Here is a 19,210-nt window from a genome sequence, read left to right on the forward strand (position 1 = left end):
GAGTGGAAGGGGGTGATGGAAGGGAGAGTGGAAGGGGTGATGGAAGGGACAGTGGAACGGAGGTGATGGAAGGGCCAGTGGAAGGGTGGTGATGGAAAGGATAGTGGAGGGGGGGTGATGGAAGGAAGAGTGGAAGGGGGTGATGGAAGGGACAGTGGAATGGAGGTGATGGAAGGGACAGTGGAAGGGGGTGATGGAAGGGACAGTGGAGGGGGGTGATGGAAGGGACAGTGGAAGGGGGTGATGGAAGGGACAGTGGCAGGGGTGATGGAAGGGACAGTGGAAGAGGGTGATGGAAGGGACAGTGGAAGGGGGTGATGGAAGGGACAGTGGAAGGGGAGGTGATGGAAGGGACAGTGGAAGGGGATGTGATGGAAGGGACAGTGGCAGGGGGAGGTGATGGAAGGGACAATGGAAGGAGGTGATGTAAGGGATAGTGGAAGGGGGTGATAGAAGGGACAATAGAAGGGGGGTGATGGAAGGGACAGTGGAAGAGGGTGATGGAAGGGACAGTGGAACGGAGGTGATGGAAGGGACAGTGGAAGGGGAGGTGATGGAAGGGACAGTGCAAGGGGGAGGTGATGGATGGGACAGTGGAAAGGGGGTGATGGAAGGGACAGTGGACGGGGGTGATGGAAGGGACAGTGGAGGAGGTGATGGAAGGGACAGTGGAAGGGGGTGATGGAAGGGACAGTGGACGGGGGTGATGGAAGGGACAGTGGAAGAGGTGATGGAAGGGACAGTGGAAGGGGGTGATGGAAGGGACAGTGGCGGGAGGTGATGGAAGGGACAGTGGAAGGGGATGTGATGGAAGGGACAGTGGCAGGGGGAGGTGATGGAAGGGACAATGGAAGGAGGTGATGTAAGGGATAGTGGAAGGGGGTGATAGAAGGGACAATAGAAGGGGGGTGATGGAAGGGACAGTGGAAGGGGGTGATGGAAGGGACAGTGGAAGGGGGTGATGGACGGGACAGTGGAATGGAGGTGATGGAAGGGACAGTGGAGGGGGTTGATGGAAGGGACTGTGGAAGGGGGTGATGGAAGAGACAGTGGAAGGGGGTGATGGAAGGGACAGTGGGGGCAGGTGATGGAAGGGACAGTGGAAGGGGTGACGGAAGGGACAGTGGAAGGGGGTGATGGAAGAGACAGTGGAATGGGGTGATGGAAGGGACAGTGTAAGGGGTGATGGAAGGGACAGTGGAACGGGGTGATGGAAGGGACAGTGGAGGGGGGGTGATGGAAGGGACAGTGGAATGGAGGTGATGGAAGAGACAGTGGAATGGAGGTGATGGAAGGGACAGTGGAACGGAGGTGATGGAAGGGCCAGTGGAAGGGGTGATGGAAGGGACAGTGGAAGCGGGTAATTGAAGGGACAGTGGAAGAGGTGATGGAAGGGACAGTGGAGGTGGTGATGGAAGGGACAGTGGAAGGGGGTGATGGAAGGGACAGTGGAGGGGGGTGATGGAAGGGACAGTGGAAGGGGGTGATGGAAGGGACAGTGGAGGGAGGTGATGGAAGGGACAGTGGAAGGGGTGATGGAAGGGATAGTGGAAGGGGGTGATGGAAGGGACAGTGGACGGGTGTGATGGAAGGGACAGTGGAGGGGGGGTGATGGAAGGAAGAGTGGAAGGGGGTGATGGAAGGGAGAGTGGAAGGGGTGATGGAAGGGACAGTGGAACGGAGGTGATGGAAGGGCCAGTGGAAGGGTGGTGATGGAAAGGATAGTGGAGGGGGGGTGATGGAAGGAAGAGTGGAAGGGGGTGATGGAAGGGACAGTGGAATGGAGGTGATGGAAGGGACAGTGGAAGGGGGTGATGGAAGGGACAGTGGAGGGGGGTGATGGAAGGGACAGTGGAAGGGGGTGATGGAAGGGACAGTGGCAGGGGTGATGGAAGGGACAGTGGAAGAGGGTGATGGAAGGGACAGTGGAACGGAGGTGATGGAAGGGACAGTGGAAGGGGAGGTGATGGACGGGACAGTGCAAGGGGGAGGTGATGGATGGGACAGTGGAAAGGGGGTGATGGAAGGGACAGTGGACGGGGGTGATGGAAGGGACAGTGGAGGAGGTGATGGAAGGGACAGTGGAAGGGGGTGATGGAAGGGACAGTGGACGGGGGTGATGGAAGGGACAGTGGAAGAGGTGATGGAAGGGACAGTGGAAGGGGGTGATGGAAGGGACAGTGGCGGGAGGTGATGGAAGGGACAGTGGAAGGGGATGTGATGGAAGGGACAGTGGCAGGGGGAGGTGATGGAAGGGACAATGGAAGGAGGTGATGTAAGGGATAGTGGAAGGGGGTGATAGAAGGGACAATAGAAGGGGGGTGATGGAAGGGACAGTGGAAGGGGGTGATGGAAGGGACAGTGGAAGGGGGTGATGGACGGGACAGTGGAATGGAGGTGATGGAAGGGACAGTGGAGGGGGTTGATGGAAGGGACTGTGGAAGGGGGTGATGGAAGAGACAGTGGAAGGGGGTGATGGAAGGGACAGTGGGGGCAGGAGATGGAAGGGACAGTGGAAGGGGTGACGGAAGGGACAGTGGAAGGGGGTGATGGAAGAGACAGTGGAATGGGGTGATGGAAGGGACAGTGTAAGGGGTGATGGAAGGGACAGTGGAACGGGGTGATGGAAGGGACAGTGGAGGGGGGGTGATGGAAGGGACAGTGGAATGGAGGTGATGGAAGAGACTGTGGAATGGAGGTGATGGAAGGGACAGTGGAACGGAGGTGATGGAAGGGCCAGTGGAAGGGGTGATGGAAGGGACAGTGGAAGCGGGTGATTGAAGGGACAGTGGAAGAGGTGATGGAAGGGACAGTGGGGGCAGGTGATGGAAGGGACAGTGGAAGGGACAGTGGAAGGGGTGACGGAAGGGACAGTGGAAGGGTGTGATGGAAGAGACAGTGGAATGGGGTGATGGAAGGGACAGTGTAAGGGGTGATGGAAGGGACAGTGGAACGGGGTGATGGAAGGGACAGTGGAGGGGGGGTGATGGAAGGGACAGTGGAATGGAGGTGATGGAAGAGACAGTGGAATGGAGGTGATGGAAGGGACAGTGGAACGGAGGTGATGGAAGGGCCAGTGGAAGGGGTGATGGAAGGGACAGTGGAAGCGGGTGATTGAAGGGACAGTGGAAGAGGTGATGGAAGGGACAGTGGAGGTGGTGATGGAAGGGACAGTGGAGGGGGTGATGGAAGGGACAGTGGAGGGGGGTGATGGAAGGGACAGTGGAAGGGGGTGATGGAAGGGACAGTGGAGGGGGGTGATGGAAGGGACAGTGGAAGGGGTGATGGAAGGGATAGTGGAAGGGGGTGATGGAAGGGACAGTGGACGGGTGTGATGGAAGGGACAGTGGAGGGGGGGTGATGGAAGGAAGAGTGGAAGGGGGTGATGGAAGGGAGAGTGGAAGGGGTGATGGAAGGGACAGTGGAACGGAGGTGATGGAAGGGCCAGTGGAAGGGTGGTGATGGAAAGGATAGTGGAGGGGGGGTGATGGAAGGAAGAGTGGAAGGGGGTGATGGAAGGGACAGTGGAATGGAGGTGATGGAAGGGACAGTGGAAGGGGGTGATGGAAGGGACAGTGGAGGGGGGTGATGGAAGGGACAGTGGAAGGGGGTGATGGAAGGGACAGTGGAAGGGGTGATGGAAGGGACAGTGGAAGAGGGTGATGGAAGGGACAGTGGAACGGAGGTGATGGAAGGGACAGTGGAAGGGGAGGTGATGGAAGGGACAGTGCAAGGGGGAGGTGATGGATGGACAGTGGAAAGGGGGTGATGGAAGGGACAGTGGACGGGGGTGATGGAAGGGACAGTGGAGGAGGTGATGGAAGGGACAGTGGAAGGGGGTGATGGAAGGGACAGTGGACGGGGGTGATGGAAGGGACAGTGGAAGAGGTGATGGAAGGGACAGTGGAAGGGGGTGATGGAAGGGACAGTGGCGGGAGGTGATGGAAGGGACAGTGGAAGGGGATGTGATGGAAGGGACAGTGGCAGGGGGAGGTGATGGAAGGGACAATGGAAGGAGGTGATGTAAGGGATTGTGGAAGGGGGTGATAGAAGGGACAATAGAAGGGGGGTGATGGAAGGGACAGTGGAAGGGGGGTGATGGAAGGGACAGTGGAAGGGGGTGATGTAAGGGACAGTGGAAGGGGGTGATAGAAGGGACAATAGAAGGGGGGTGATGGAAGGGACAGTGGAAGGGGGTGATGGAAGGGACAGTGGAAGGGGGTGATGGAAGGGACAGTGGAAGGGGGTGATGGAAGGGACAGTGTAAGGGGTGATGGAAGGGACAGTGGAATGGAGGTGATGGAAGGGACAGTGGAAGGGGTGATGGAATGGACAGTGGAAGGGAGGTTATGGAAGGGGCAGTGGAAGGGGTGATGGAAGGGACAGTGGAAGGGAGGTTATGGAAGAGACAGTGGAAGCGGGTAATGGAAGGGACAGTGGAAGGGGGTGATGGAAGGGACAGTGGAAGGGGGTGATGGAAGGGACAGTGGCGGCAGGTGATGGAAGAGACAGTGGAATGGAGGTGATGGAAGAGACAGTGGAAGGGGGTGATGGAAGGGGCAGTGGAAGGGGGGTGATGGAAGGGACAGTGAAGGGGGGTGATGGAAGGGACAGTGGAGGGGGGTGATGGGAGGAACAGTGGAAGGGGTGATTGAAGGGGTAGTGGAAGGGGGTGATGGAAGGGACAGTAGAAGGGGGTGATGGAAGGGACAGTGGAAGGGAGGTGAAGGAAGGGACAGTGGAATGGAGGTGATGGAAGGGACAGTGGAAGGGGGTGATGGAAGGGACAGTGGAGGGGGGTGATGGAAGGGACAGTGGAAGGGAGTGATGGAAGGGACAGTGGAAGGGGTGATGGAAGGGACAGTGGAAGAGGGTGATGGAAGGGACAGTGGAACAGAGGTGATGGAAGGGACAGTGGAAGGGGAGGTGATGGAAGGGACAGTGCAAGAGGGAGGTGATGGATGGGACAGTGGAAAGGGGGTGATGGAAGGGACAGTGGACGGGGGTGATGGAAGGGACAGTGGAGGAGGTGATGGAAGGGACAGTGGAAGGGGGTGATGGAAGGGACAGTGGACGGGGGTGATGGAAGGGACAGTGGAAGAGGTGATGGAAGGGACAGTGGAAGGGGGTGATGGAAGGGACAGTGGCGGGAGGTGATGGAAGGGACAGTGGAAGGGGATGTGATGGAAGGGACAGTGGCAGGGGGAGGTGATGGAAGGGACAATGGAAGGAGGTGATGTAAGGGATAGTGGAAGGGGGTGATAGAAGGAACAATAGAAGGGGGGTGATGGAAGGGACAGTGGAAGGGGGTGATGGAAGGGACAGTGGAAGGGGGTGATGGAAGGGACAGTGGAAGGGGGTGATGGAAGGGACAGTGGAAGGGGGTGATAGAAGGGACAATAGAAGGGTGGTGATGGAAGGGACAGTGGAAGGGGGTGATGGAAGGGACAGTGGAAGGGGGTGATGGAAGGGACAGTGGAAGGGGGTGATGGAAGGGACAGTGTAAGGGGTGATGGAAGGGACAGTGGAATGGAGGTGATGGAAGGGACAGTGGAAGGGGTGATGAAATGGACAGTGGAAGGGAGGTTATGGAAGGGGCAGTGGAAGGGGTGATGGAAGGGACAGTGGAAGGGAGGTAATGGAAGAGACAGTGGAAGCGGGTAATGGAAGGGACAGTGGAAGGGGGTGATGGAAGGGACAGTGGAAGGGGGGTGATGGAAGGGACAGTGGAGGGGGGTGATGGAAGGGATAGTGGAAGGGGGTGATGGAAGGGACAGTGGACGGGTGTGATGGAAGGGACAGTGGAGGAGGTGATGGAAGGGACAGTGGAAGGGAGGTTATGGAAGGGGCAGTGGAAGGGGTGATGGAAGGGACAGTGGAAGGGGGTGATGGAAGGGACAGTGGAGGGGGGTGATGGAAGGGACAGTGGAAGGGGGTGATGGAAGGGACAGTGGAAGGGGTGATGGAAGGGACAGTGGAAGAGGGTGATGGAAGGGACAGTGGAACGGAGGTGATGGAAGGGACAGTGGAAGGGGTGATGGAAGGGACAGTGGAAGGGGGTGATGGAAGGGACAGTGGAAGGGGGTGATGGAAGGGGCAGTGGAAGGGGTGATGGAAGGGACAGTGGAAGAGGTGATGGAAGGGACAGTGGAAGCGGGTGATGGAAGGGACAGTGGCGGGAGGTGATGGAAGGGACAGTGTAAGGGGTGATGGAAGGGACAGTGGAATGGAGGTGATGGAAGGGACAGTGGAGGAGGTGATGGAAGGGACAGTGGAAGGGAGGTTATGGAAGGGGCAGTGGAAGGGGTGATGGAAGGGACAGTGGAAGGGAGGTTATGGAAGAGACAGTGGAAGCGGGTAATGGAAGGGACAGTGGAAGGGGGTGATGGAAGGGACAGTGGGGGCAGGTGATGGAAGAGACAGTGGAATGGAGGTGCTGGAAGAGACAGTGGAAGGGGGTGATGGAAGGGGCAGTGGAAGGGGGGTGATGGAAGGGACAGTGAAAGGGGGTGATGGAAGGGACAGTGGAAGGGGTGATGGAAGGGGTAGTGGAAGGGGGTGATGGAAGGGACAGTAGAAGGGGGTGATGGAAGGGACAGTGGAATGGAGGTGATGGAAGGGACAGTGGAATGGAGGTGATGGAAGGGACAGTGGAAGGGGGTGATGGAAGAGACAGTGGAAGGGGGTGATGGAAGGGACAGTGGGGGCAGGTGATGGAAGGGACAGTGGAAGGGGTGACGGAAGGGACAGTGGAATGGAGGTGATGGAAGAGACAGTGGAATGGAGGTGATGGAAGGGACAGTGTAAGGGGTGATGGAAGGGACAGTGGAGGGGGGTGATGGAAGAGACAGTGGAATGGAGGTGATGGAAGGGACAGTGTAAGGGGTGATGGAAGGGACAGTGGAACTGGGTGATGGAAAGGACAGTGGAATGGAGATGATGGAAGGGACAGTGGAATGGAGGTGATGGAAGGGCCAGGGGAAGGGGGTGATGGAAGAGACAGTGGAATGGAGGTGATGGAAGGGACAGTGGAAGGGGTGATGGAAGGGACAGTGGAACGGAGGTGATGGAAGGGCCAGTGGAAGGGGGTGATGGAAGGGACAGTGGAAGGGGGTGATGGAAGGGACAGTGGAAGGGGGGTGATGGAAGGGACAGTGGAAGGGGGTGATGGAAGGGACAGTGGAAGGAGGTGATGGAAGGGACAGTGGAAGGGGGTGATGGAAGGGACAGTGGAAGGGGTGATGGAAGGGACAGTGGGAGGGGGTGATGGAAGAGACAGTGGAAGGATGTGATGGAAGGGACAGTGGGGGCAGGTGATGGAAGGGACAGTGGAAGGGGGTGATGGAAGGGACAGTGGAAGGGGGTGATGGAAGGGACAGTGGAAGGGGGGTGATGGAAGGGACAGTGGAAGGGAGGTTATGGAAGGGACAGTGGAAGGGGGTGATGGAAGGGAAAGTGGAAGGGAGGTTATGGAAGGGACAGTGGAAGGGGGTTATGGAAGGGACAGTGGAAGGGGGGTGATGGAAGGGACAGTGGAAGGGGGGTGATGGAAGGGACAGTGGAAAGGAGGTTATGGAAGGGACAGTGGAAGGGAAAGTGGAAGGGAGGTTATGGAAGGGACAGTGGAAGGGGGGTTATGGAAGGGACAATGGAAGGGGGTGATGGAAGGGAAAGTGGAAGGGGGCGATGGAAGTGACAGTGGAAGGGGGTGATGGAAGGGACAGTGGAAGGTGCAGTTGTCTGAGCCCCACTGTCTGATTGTATGTTCCTGATTGCCTTGAACAGAGTTATTCACAGTACATCCACAGACAACTGGAAAAGGTTGATAGATTCTTGATTGGTCATTGCACAAAGGGATATGGAAAGAAAGCAGGAGATTGGGGCTGAGAGGAAAATTGGATCAGCCATGATGAAACGGCAGAGCAGATTCGATGGGCCAAATAGCCTAATTCTGCTCCTATATCTTTTGCATTAAGAGAATTCCTACCGCGTACAATCCATCAAGTGAACAAATTTCTCTATATTTTGTCCGAGGAATGGGTTCTTTATTCCGACTGAAAAAAACAACTTTTGTGTCTGCTGCCTCTTGCCCTCCATCAATACTCAACTCAAGGGATCAAAGGACCTGCAGCCATGATGGCAAAACAGAGCCGTGATGACGTAATGATGGGCAGGCTGGCTCCATGATATAGTCTGCAAATGTCATTGAGGGGCCGAGATTCTGAGCAACCAGTGACCAAATGGCCGACATCACCCTGACTGGACAAGCACAAAGACATTCCAGCACTCTGCATAGTGGCAAGGTTCATAGATTCACTACCTCTGGCTCCAGTAACCCGAGCTTGATCCTGACCTCGGACATTATCAGCGTAGAGTTTGCCAAGTCCAGCCTCTGGTCATGTGTGCTTTGGTTTCTTCCTCCATTCGAAAGACATGCCGGTTGGTGAATTAACTTGGCCACTGCAGGTTGCCAATAGGTGAGTGGCAGGATCTGTGGGTAGTTGATGGGGTTGTGTGAAGAACAGAATGGGTGAGGGGAAGATTAGTGTAAATGGGTGGCTGATGTTTGGTGTAGGCCCTTTGGGCTGAAAGACCAGTGCCCCTGTTTTTCCCCTCTCCATGACTCCGTTAGGCCTGACTCTTGGTCCTCATGGTCAGCAATGGTGCTTTCTTCCCCCCAGTGAGGGTAATCTTTAGTGGGGACGCTTTCTTTCCACATCTGTGCAAATTGCTCTGTACCTTCCCGATAACGTACTAAAAGCTTTCCCGCTGGACCAGGGTAGAAAAACGTAAGCCATCCAGAGGAGGACACAGGAAAGCAGTAACTGATGAGCCACTCTGATCAGCCACCCCAAAGCTGAAGGGCAGAGATTTGTTCAATTAAACATCAAAAAGGTCTGTGACGCAGAAAAAAATGGGAGGCAGCAAGAGATTTAGTGATCAGTTCAGAGAAAACAGAACACTGAATTCCGAAAGCACTTAGAGTCTGATTAGGAGCCAGATGTTGGTATAAAGCATTGAAAATCATTCAGTGCAAGTGGGAAAGCAGAAAGGATATTGATTTCTTATTTACTAATACTGCCAGAGATTTATTTCATTTTTTATTTTTATTTAGAGAAACAGCCTAATGAACTGTACCATGCAGTTACATCCCCATGACCAATAACCTTTGGAATGTGGGAGGAAACTGGAACACCCAGAGGGAACACACGGGGTCACAGGAAGAACATACAAGGCCTCACAGACAGCAGTGGAACTGAGGCCGGGTTGCTGGTGATGTAAAGATTCTTCAAAGAAATGTTGATGTTCAAAAGTCAGAAAATTTATCAAGTTCTCTGATCTGTAGAACGGCAAATCTGCTTTATGATCTCTTTACTCTCTACTACCCCTCAACATTACCACTACGTTACACCAGAAGGAAGATTACTAGGTTGATCAGTTCGGATCAACCTAGGCATCAAAAGCAGATTTCAAACTTTTTCTCCCAGCCTAGTTGACTCTCTAAAGATGGTGGAGGCAGATACTCTCATGTCATTAAAAAATCAACACAAGTACCTGCATCACCAAGGAATCAGGGAGCTAATTTGAGTAAATATTTGGCATGGACATGGTGGGCTAGAGGACCCATTTCTGTGCTGTATGACACTGGCATTAGCTGGGGATTGGTGTCTACATTGGGGCAGATATTCTCACAGACTAATCAAATGATAACCTGACAGCCACACTCACGGAATTGTATTCTACAATAATGTTCCATGCTCTTTGTCCCGATCCCTGGGTATGCCTTGTCCCAACCAGCACTGACCCTGCTGAGCGGTTATAGCCTGGAGTGAACAGCGCTTAGTGTCCTCAACATTTAGTCAACACTCCATGAAATCTCATGGTGTTACAGAGAAATACAGAACAGAACAGGACCATGACCTCTGGACCCCCATGTCCACCCATTTACCAATCTTCATTAATTCCTCATCCTTCCATGAGCGTCACCTCATTGCTTCAGATTGCCCATCTACTCTTACAGCATTGCACCGTACAGGTTTCCCCGCTATCCAAAAGTTCCTATGAAACCTTTCGTAAGCCGAAATGGCGTAAAGCAAAGAAGCACTTACCATTAATTTATATGGGAAAAGTTTCTGAGTGTTCCCAGGCCCAAAAAGTAACCTACCAAATCATACCAAATAACACATCAAACCTAAAATAACACTAACATATAGTAAAAACAGGAATGATATGATAAATACATAGCCTAAGTAAAATAGAAATAATGTATGTACAGTGTAGTTTCACTTACCAGAATTGGAACACCGTGCTGTGTACACCCATCAATCCACTCAAGCAATAGACTTTCCATTTTATCCATTACTGGATGCTGACTAAAAGAGACCACTTTACTACTAGCAGAACCAAAAGTAACGTTGGCAGCTTTCAAGATTCTTTCTCTATGCGTGTAAATAGTACGAATGGTGGATGCAGGCAAGTTCAACGTGCGCACAATATTATTATTTCATTCACCACGATTGAAACGCTTAATTGCATCCAGTCTTACGCCAAGCGTAACACCCTTACAAGCTCCCTTAGGCTTTTCTGATACCTTAAGACACATAATGGATGCACAAAATAAGTGGAGCTAAAGCACAGATGCTCACAGACACAGTTCAAAGCTCTGGCAGCTTGATGCTGAGTGCAGTTCCCGGAGAAGGCGCTTGGTGGCGCCACTCTCACTGCTCAGTGTGCACACTGACTCTACAATGGCTTGCTGCAAAACAAACACTGAATGCTATTTTCGCTTTTTGCCTTTTTTCGTAAAAGCAAAAATCCTCTTCGGATTTCTTTCGGTTAGCAAAAACTGGTACTAATGTAAGCACAAAATACTCTGCAGATGCTGGGGTCAAAGCAACACTCACAACACGCTGGAGGAACTCAGCAGGTCGGGCAGCATCTGTGGAAACAGCCAGGATAATCAAGGACACGACCCACCCAGCCAACACACTTTTCATCCCTCTTCCCTCCGGGAGAAGGCTCAGGAGCTTGAAGACTCGTACGTCCAGATTTGGGAACAGCTTCTTTCCAACTGTGATAAGACTGCTAAACGGATCCTAACCCGGATCTGGGCCGTACCCTCCAAATATCCGGACCTGCCTCGGTTTTTTTGCACTACCTTACTTTCCATTTTTCTATATTTTATTTATGATTTATAATTTAAATTTTTAATATTTACTATCGATTTGTAATCCAGGGAGCGGGAAGCGCAGAATCAAATATCGCTATGATAATTGTAGGTTCCAGTATCAATTGTTTGGCGACAATAAAGTAGAAAGTATAAGTATAAATGAACAGGCAACGTTTCGGGCCGGAACCCTTCGTCAGGACTGAAGAGGGAGGGGGCAGAGGCCCTATAAAGAAGGTGGGGGGAGGGTGGGAAGGAGAAGGCTGGTAGGTTCCAGGTGAAAAACCAGTAAGGGGAAAGATAAAGGGGTGGGGGAGGGGAGGCTGGGAGGTAATAGGCAGGAAAGGTGAAGAAGGAAAAGGGGAAACACAATGGGTAGTAGAAGGAAGCAGAACCATGAGGGAGGTGATAGGCAGCTGGGGGAGGGGGCAGAGTGAAACTGGGATGGGGGAAGGGAGGGGGATGGAATTACCGGAAGTTGGAGAATTCAATGTTCATAACAAGGGACTGGAGACTACCGAGACGGTATACGAAGAGTTGCTCCTCCAACCTGAGTTTAGCCTCATCATGGCAGTAGAGGAGGCCTTGTATGGACATATATGAATGGGAATGTGAAGCAGAGTTGAAGTGGGTGGCAACCGGGAGATCCTGTCTGTCTCCCAATCTGCGTCGGGTTTCACCGATGTAGAGGAGGCCACACCGGGAGCTCCGGATGCAATAGATGACCCCAACAGACTCACAAGTGAAGTGTTGCCTCACCTGGAAGGACTGTTTGGTGCCCTAAATGGTGGCAAGAGAGCAGGCATAGGGACTGGTGTAGCACTTACGCTTACTGGGATAAGTGCCGGGTGGGAGATCCATGGGGAGGGACGTGTGGACCAGGGAGTCGCGGAGGGAATGATCCCTGCGGAAGGCGGAGAGGGGTGGAGAGGGAAAGATGTGCTTAGTTGAGGGGTCCTGTTGAAGGTGGCAGAAGTTGCGGAGGATAATGTGCTGGATCCGGAGACTGGTGGGGTGGTAGGTGAGGACAAGGGGAACTCTGTCCCTGTTGTGGTGGCGGGAGGATGGGGCGAGGGCTGAAGTGCGGGAAGTGGAGGAGATGCGGGTGAGGGCATCATTGATGACGGCAGAAGGGAAACCACGATCCCTAATGAAAGAGGACATTTAAGATGTCCTGGAACGGAAAGCCTCATCTTGGGAGCAGCTGCGGCGGAGACGGAGGAACTGGGAATAGGGAATGGCATTTTTGCATGTGGCAGGGCGGGAAGAGGTATAGTCGAGGTACTTATGAGAGTCTGTGGGCTTGTAGAAGATGTCAGTGGATAGTCTCCCTCCAGAGATGGAAATCGAGAGATCAAGAAAGGGGAGAGAAGAGTCCGAGATAGACCAAGTAAATTTGAGGGCTGGGTGGAAGTTTGAAGTAAAGTCGATGAAATTGACGAGCTCAGCATGGGTGCAGGAAGCAGCACCCATGTAGTCATCAATGTAGCGAAGGAAAAGTTGGGGAGCAGTATCAGAATAGGTTTGGAGCACAGACTGTTCCACATAACCAACAAAGAGGCAGGCATAGCTGGGGCCCATGCGAGCGCCCATAGCTATACCCTTAGTCTGAAGAAAGTGGGAAGAGCCAAAAGAGAAGTTATTAGGTGTGAGAACCAGTTCTGCCAACCGGAGGAGGGTAGTGGTGGTGGGGAACTGGTGAAGTCTATTGTCCAGAAAGTAGCGGAGGGCTTTGAGGCCTTCTTGATGGGGAATGGAGGTGTATAAGGATTGGACATCCATAGTGAAAATGAAGCAGTTGGGACCGGGGAACTGGAAGTTATTGAAGAGGTGGAGGGTATGGGATGCATCCCGGATGTTGGTAGGGAGGGACTGAACTATGGGTGACAAGATGGAGTCCAGGTAGGCAGATACAAGCTTGGTGGGGCAGGAGCAGGCAGAAACTATGGGTCTACCGGGGCAGTCAGGCTTGTGGATCTTGGGGAGAAGGTAAAGCAGAGCAGTACGGCGTGTGGGAATTATGAGCTTAGTGGCTGAGGATGGGAGGTCTCTGGAGTTGGTAAGGGCGATGATGGTACGGGAGACAATGGCTTGATGTTTTTTGGTGGGGTCCTGTTCCAGGGGTAAGTAAGAGGAGGTGTCAGAGAGCTGCTGTTTGGTCTCAATTAGGCCATCCGCCAGATTACTGCAGCACCACCTCTCTCTGTGGGTTTGACGGTGAGGGTGCGATTAGTGCGGAGAGAGTGGAGGGCAGTGCGTTCAGAGGGAGTGAGGTTGGAACAGGAGAGAGGAGTGGTGAAGTTGAGACGGTTGATGTCTCGGTGACAATTGGAGATGTTGACTGATCATTTCCATGGATGCTGCCCAACCTGCTGAGTTCCTCCAGCGTGTTGTGAGAGGTATTAATGTAGGTCTTTCGTAAAAGCGAAGTGGCGTAAAGCGAACTTTCGTAAAGCAGGGCATACCTGTATTTAACTTGCAATCAATATTACCATTATACTGTTTACTCTGTGAGCTTCCCAAGGAATTTTACGGACAATATACTAATCCCAGTCAGAATTCCCATCAACTCCCCAAAATTCTAATATCCCCCAATCTACCAAAGGCACCATACACTGGACAAATAATTCACCCATTTGCACATCCTTGGGATGTGGGAGGAAACTGGAGCCTCACCATCTGGAACATGCCCTCTTGTCGTTACTACTCACAGGGTGTAGGGGGTGCAGGGAATCCAAATCAGAATTATTATCGATGACATACATCATGAAATTTCTTGTTTTGCGGCAGCAGTACAGTGCAAGACATTTAAAACAATACTTTAAGTTACATTGAATAAGTGGTGCAAGAGAGGAATAGTGATGTAGTGTTCAAGGATTATTCTGAAATCTGATGACAGAGAAGACGCTGATCTTAAAACGTTGATTGTGGGTCTTCAGGCTCCTGTACCTCCTCTCCAATGGTAACAGTGAGAAGACGGCATCTCCTGAGTGGTGAGGGTCCTTAATGATGAATGCCAACTTCCTGAGGCACCAGTTGTTGAAGATATCCTCAATGGTGAGGAACTGGAGATGGCTGAGCCTCCTATGATCCTGTGCATTGGTATTGCATGTCTATAACAGGCAGTGTTCCAGCCAGTCAGGATGCACCTCACAGTACATCTGTAGAAATTTGCTGGAGTCTTTGGTGACGTACCAATTCTCCTCAAACTCATAACTAGTGTGCATTCATGATTGAATAAGCATGGGCCCAGGATAGATGCTCTGAGAAGCTGCTCACCCTTCTTACCACTGACCCCCCCCCCCCATGAGGACTAGTGTGGGCGTTCTCACAGTTTCCCCTACTTCACGTTCACAATAAACTCCTTGATCTTGCTGGGGTTGTGCATGAAGTTGTTGTTGCAGCAGCATTCCACCAGCGTATCCATCTCGCTCCTTTACGCTTCCTCTTTGCCATCTCAGATTCTACCAACAACTGTGGTGTCATCAGTGAATTTATAGCTGGTGTTTGAGCTGTGCCTAGCTGCACAGTGTAGAGTGCAGAGAGCGTAGGGCAGTGGGCTAAGCAGGAGGTATAGAAGCCTGAAGAACAAACTCAATAATTCAGATACTGCTTCTTCCCTTCTGCCGTCAGATTTGTGAACAATCTAAGAACACAAACCTATTATTCCTTTTTTAATTCCACTATATATCTTTGTAACATAGCACTTTTGTCTTTGCATTGTACTGCAGTCACAAAGCAACCAATTTCACATTATACGTGCAAATGACAGCAAATCTGAATCTGATAGAAATACAGAGAAGGTGCAAACTCCATTCAGAAAAGTCAGGATTGAACCCACTGCAGGTAACGTCTCTACCAGCTGTACCACTCTGCCTCCTCTTAATAGCGGGGACCTCTGGTTAACATGGCAAGGAAACTTCTTTCTGATTATTACCTTCTTTATTCTTTCAGCCGACAAAACGGTTCTCCTCATTGAACAAGTGTAAGTGACAAGGACACAGATTGCTCTCTGCATAGTGAGCTTCAGTGCTCATCATGAATGTTTTAACATCAATACTGTACAAGCTGCCTGTGTTCTGGGTTGTGGGTGGTATTCAGTGAAGTATAAACCCACACTTTGTTGATCTAATACACACAAAATGCTGGAGGGATTCAGTGGGCCAGGCAGCCTCTATGGAAAAGAGTAAAAAGTTGATGTTGTGGGCCGAGACCCTTCATCAGGACTGGAAGAGGTGAGAAGTCAGAGTAAGAAGGTGGGTGGGGCGGGGAGGGGAGGACAAAGTACAAGGTGGTAGGTGATAGGTGAAACTGGGAGAAGGGAAGGGGTGAATTAAAGAGCTGGGAAGTCAATTGGTGCAAGATATTCAGGGCTGGAGAAGGGGGAATCTGATAGGAGAGGACAGAGGACAGAAAGGGAAAGGGAGGAGCACCAGAGGGGGGTGATAAGGAGATAAGGTGAGGGAGGGAAATGGGAATGAGGTATGGTGAAAGAGAGGGTTGGGGGCAATTACTGGAAGTTAGAGAAATCGATGTTCGTGCCATCAGGTTGGAGCTTAGCCAGACAGAATAAAAGGTATTGTTCCTCTAACCTGAGTGTGGGCCTTATCATAGCAGTAGAGGAGGCCATGGACTGACATGTCAGAATGGAAATGGGAAGGAGAATTGATCTCATATTTTCTGGTAAATGGAGCACCTGGCCCCACACCACCTCCCTCACTAACTTTCAGGGCCCCAGACAGTCCTTCCAGGTGAGGCGACCTGTGAGACTGGTGGGGTCATATATGTATCCAGTGCTCCTGGTGTGGCCTCCTGTATATCACTGAGACCTAATATAGATTGAGACTGTTTCACTGAGCACCTACACTCCATCCGCCAGAAAAAGTGGGATCTCCCAGTGGTCACCCATTTCAATTCAGTCCATGGCCTCCTCTACTGCTGCTATGAGACCATATTCATGTAGGTGGAGCAACACCTTATATTCAGTCTGGGCAGCCTGCAGCCTGATGGCATAAACATCGACTTCTCAAAATTCTGGTAATCGCCCACACTCTCCCCCCCCCCACTTCACCATTCCCATTTCTCATCTTATCTCCTTACCTGTTCATCACCTCCCTCTGGTGCTCCTCCCCCTTCCCTTTTTTCCATGGCCTTCTGTCCTCTCCCAACAGATTCCTCCTTCTCCAGTGCTTTAAATCTTTCACCAATTGACTTCCCAGCTCTTTACTTCACCCCCCAGTTTCATCTATCACCTACTACCTTATGCTTCTTCCTCTCCTTCCCCCAGCTTCTTAGTCTGACTTCTCATCTCTTTTCTCCAGTCCTGCCGAAGGCCTGAAACATCAACTGTATTCTCTTCCATAGATGCTGCCTGACTTGCTGACTTCCTCCAGCAATTTTTGTGCGCGTTGCTTGGATTTCCAGCATCTGCAGATTTTCTCTTGTTTCTACTTTATTGATGATAGCCATTATGGCATGGATCACCATGATGATTCCACAATCCTTGTGGATCCAAAGTCTGGTCTTCATTCTGAGGTAATTCTTCATTGTGCTCTGTGGCTCTACAATTGTGCTAAATAGGGTAGACTCAACAGATACAAAAGCTCAATGTTGAGCAGCCACAGGACACTAAGTAGCATCAGGTACAGTAGGAAAACACACCAGCACAATGTGTAAACTCATGAATAGGCATATTCCTCACTCTGCCATAACCATCAAGTCATAGTCAACTGTGGTTCAAGGAGTGAAGAACAGCATGCTGGGTAAAGCCCAAATGTACCTTAAGAGGATTATTTGCCAACCTAACAAACAGCAATACATCACTACATGTGTGCTAGACAGCAAAACCAGCATGTAATAGAGAGAGCTAAGCAATCCCAGATCAAAATTCTGCACAATTATCTCATTTGGTTGTGAATGGTGATGAACAATTAAATAGCCAACAGCAGAATGCTCTATTCCAAATTCTATCACAGTAAGATAATACCAGGTAGATTGGTAAAGTTTCAGAGATGTGCTCAAAGCCTTCTGGGAAAGATGCAATATTTCCTGGGAATATGTGATCCTGGATTACTCAAAGTGAAGAAGGAAAAATTCAGGATGGTACTGAGATCTTCAAAGATTAGGACCACTAGCTTTTGCCCGACGCCGGCCCCCTAGGCCTGAGTCGACATAGTAGTAGTAGCAAGTAGCTTATGTTAGAGGCAGAAGGAGCTCACTACCTCTCAGCTTCCCTCCAATTCAATCAAAAACACAAAAGTGGAAGTAAGTTGCCTCTGATTCTGAGGAACTTTGAGAACATCATTGATGATGGAGTCCAGTAGATAGGTAAGCATGAAAGACCGAAACATTCTCAACCAGCTGCACTAAATAGATAATCCACCTCAGTTCCCTCCTGAACTTCCCACCATCACTGAAGCCAGTCTTCAGACAATTTGATTCACCTCCAGTGATCAGGAACAACTGGCAAGGTTATGGGGCCGGAGAATAAGACTATATTCCAGAACTATACATATCAATAGCAAAGATGTTCTAGTGTAGTTACAACAAATCAAAACCATCTAATTCCTGCACACCAGTGCTATCAAACAGCATTTATTCCTTATTGCTGGGCTAGTTCCAGGTACTCCCTGTACAACACTGCTGTAAAGTGCATTCAAGAAGAGAGGCACAGCTAGAATTGCTACTGCCTTGTAGCTTCAGTGACCCAGGTTCAATCCTGATGTCTGATACTGTCTGCCTGTAGTTTGCACATTCACCCTGGGTTTCCCCGGGTGCTCTGGTTTCCTCCCATATTGCAAAGACTTGCAAGCTGATAGTTTAATTGTTTAATTGCCAATTGCTCCTTGTGTGCAGGTGAGAATCCTCTAGTCTGGGGACAGTTGATGGGAATGTGGGGAGGACGTGGCTAGAATTACTGGAAAAGGTACTTGCTGGTTGGCATAGGACTCAATGAGTCAAAGGACCTCTTTCTGCACCGTATATCTCAGTGACTCCAAGATGGCTCACTACTAACTTGTCAAGGCAAATAGGTTGGCAGCATTTATTATTCTTGTCAGCAATCCTGAAGATAAAGAAAATATCCACGCTCTGTGGATTCCTGCCAATTCTAGCTGTTAGTTTTCTTTGCTGGAGATACTATAGTTGCTTTAGTGATGCTAGCAGATTCCTACTGGCAACGACTACTCAGCCAGACCCATGCTCTGTACCTCTCTCTCACCTCAGGGGTGAATATCCAGTCACACTGTCTGCACTCCTCAGATATCCTCATAAAGTGAAAGCAGGACAAACAGCATCAAGCTTTTCATCAAAAACATCAGTCAGGTTACATTTTAATCCCACCAGCCACAGGCTAGAACAGAAATGTGGCCAGAACACTTAACATGATATGACAAGGCTTGCAAACTCGATCCAATAGGTTTTTGCCCAAGTTTCTGTCCATTAAACAGACGTGTTTTTTTTTCAAATGTAAAATGTGGGGGCATCTGGTAACTCAGATCAGGTACAATATTATTCCAGCATACCTGGGTCAGGGGAAATGAGTAAACTTGAACATCATGAAGTAATAATAAAACCAAAGGTTGGAAATCCTGTCTGGTTGATAACAATTAACAACTTTCTACAGTCTGACCTACAATAAAAAGGTTTGTAAAAATAAAAATGAGTAGTTTTTTGCTCTTTATTTGTTTACTTGCACTGCACTTTCTCTGTAATGGCTACAATATATTTTGCATTCTGTTTTCTACCGTAATATAATTATGTATGGCATAATCGGTCTGCATGGCTTGGGAAACGAAAGCTTTCCACCATATCTCAGAACATGTCTCAATAATAACTCGCTATCAATCAACTAACATCAAAAGTGCTTCCACAGGTCAGCACGAATGCCTAAATAATGAAAGGTAAAGATCACCGGACCTGTGGGCGTTTATACAGAATCGTTCTGACTGCATCCTTCAGAATGGAGTTCACTGCTTCTCTTCACTTAGCCCTTGCCCCTTGGTGGTGTTGCTTGGTCACTCTTTACACAGATCCCTGCTCATT

At 50.7% G+C, this 19,210-nt stretch overlaps 1 protein-coding gene across 1 annotated transcript in view; it reads right to left on the reverse strand.

The window, feature by feature from the left end:
* ankmy1 (ankyrin repeat and MYND domain containing 1) overlaps positions 1–19,210 on the reverse strand; it is a 187,425-nt gene that overhangs the window by 63,761 nt on the left and 104,454 nt on the right. The window lies entirely within an intron of this gene.

This window comes from Mobula hypostoma, chromosome 4, assembly GCF_963921235.1.
Source record: "Mobula hypostoma chromosome 4, sMobHyp1.1, whole genome shotgun sequence".
Taxonomy (NCBI): Eukaryota; Metazoa; Chordata; class Chondrichthyes; order Myliobatiformes; family Myliobatidae; genus Mobula; species Mobula hypostoma.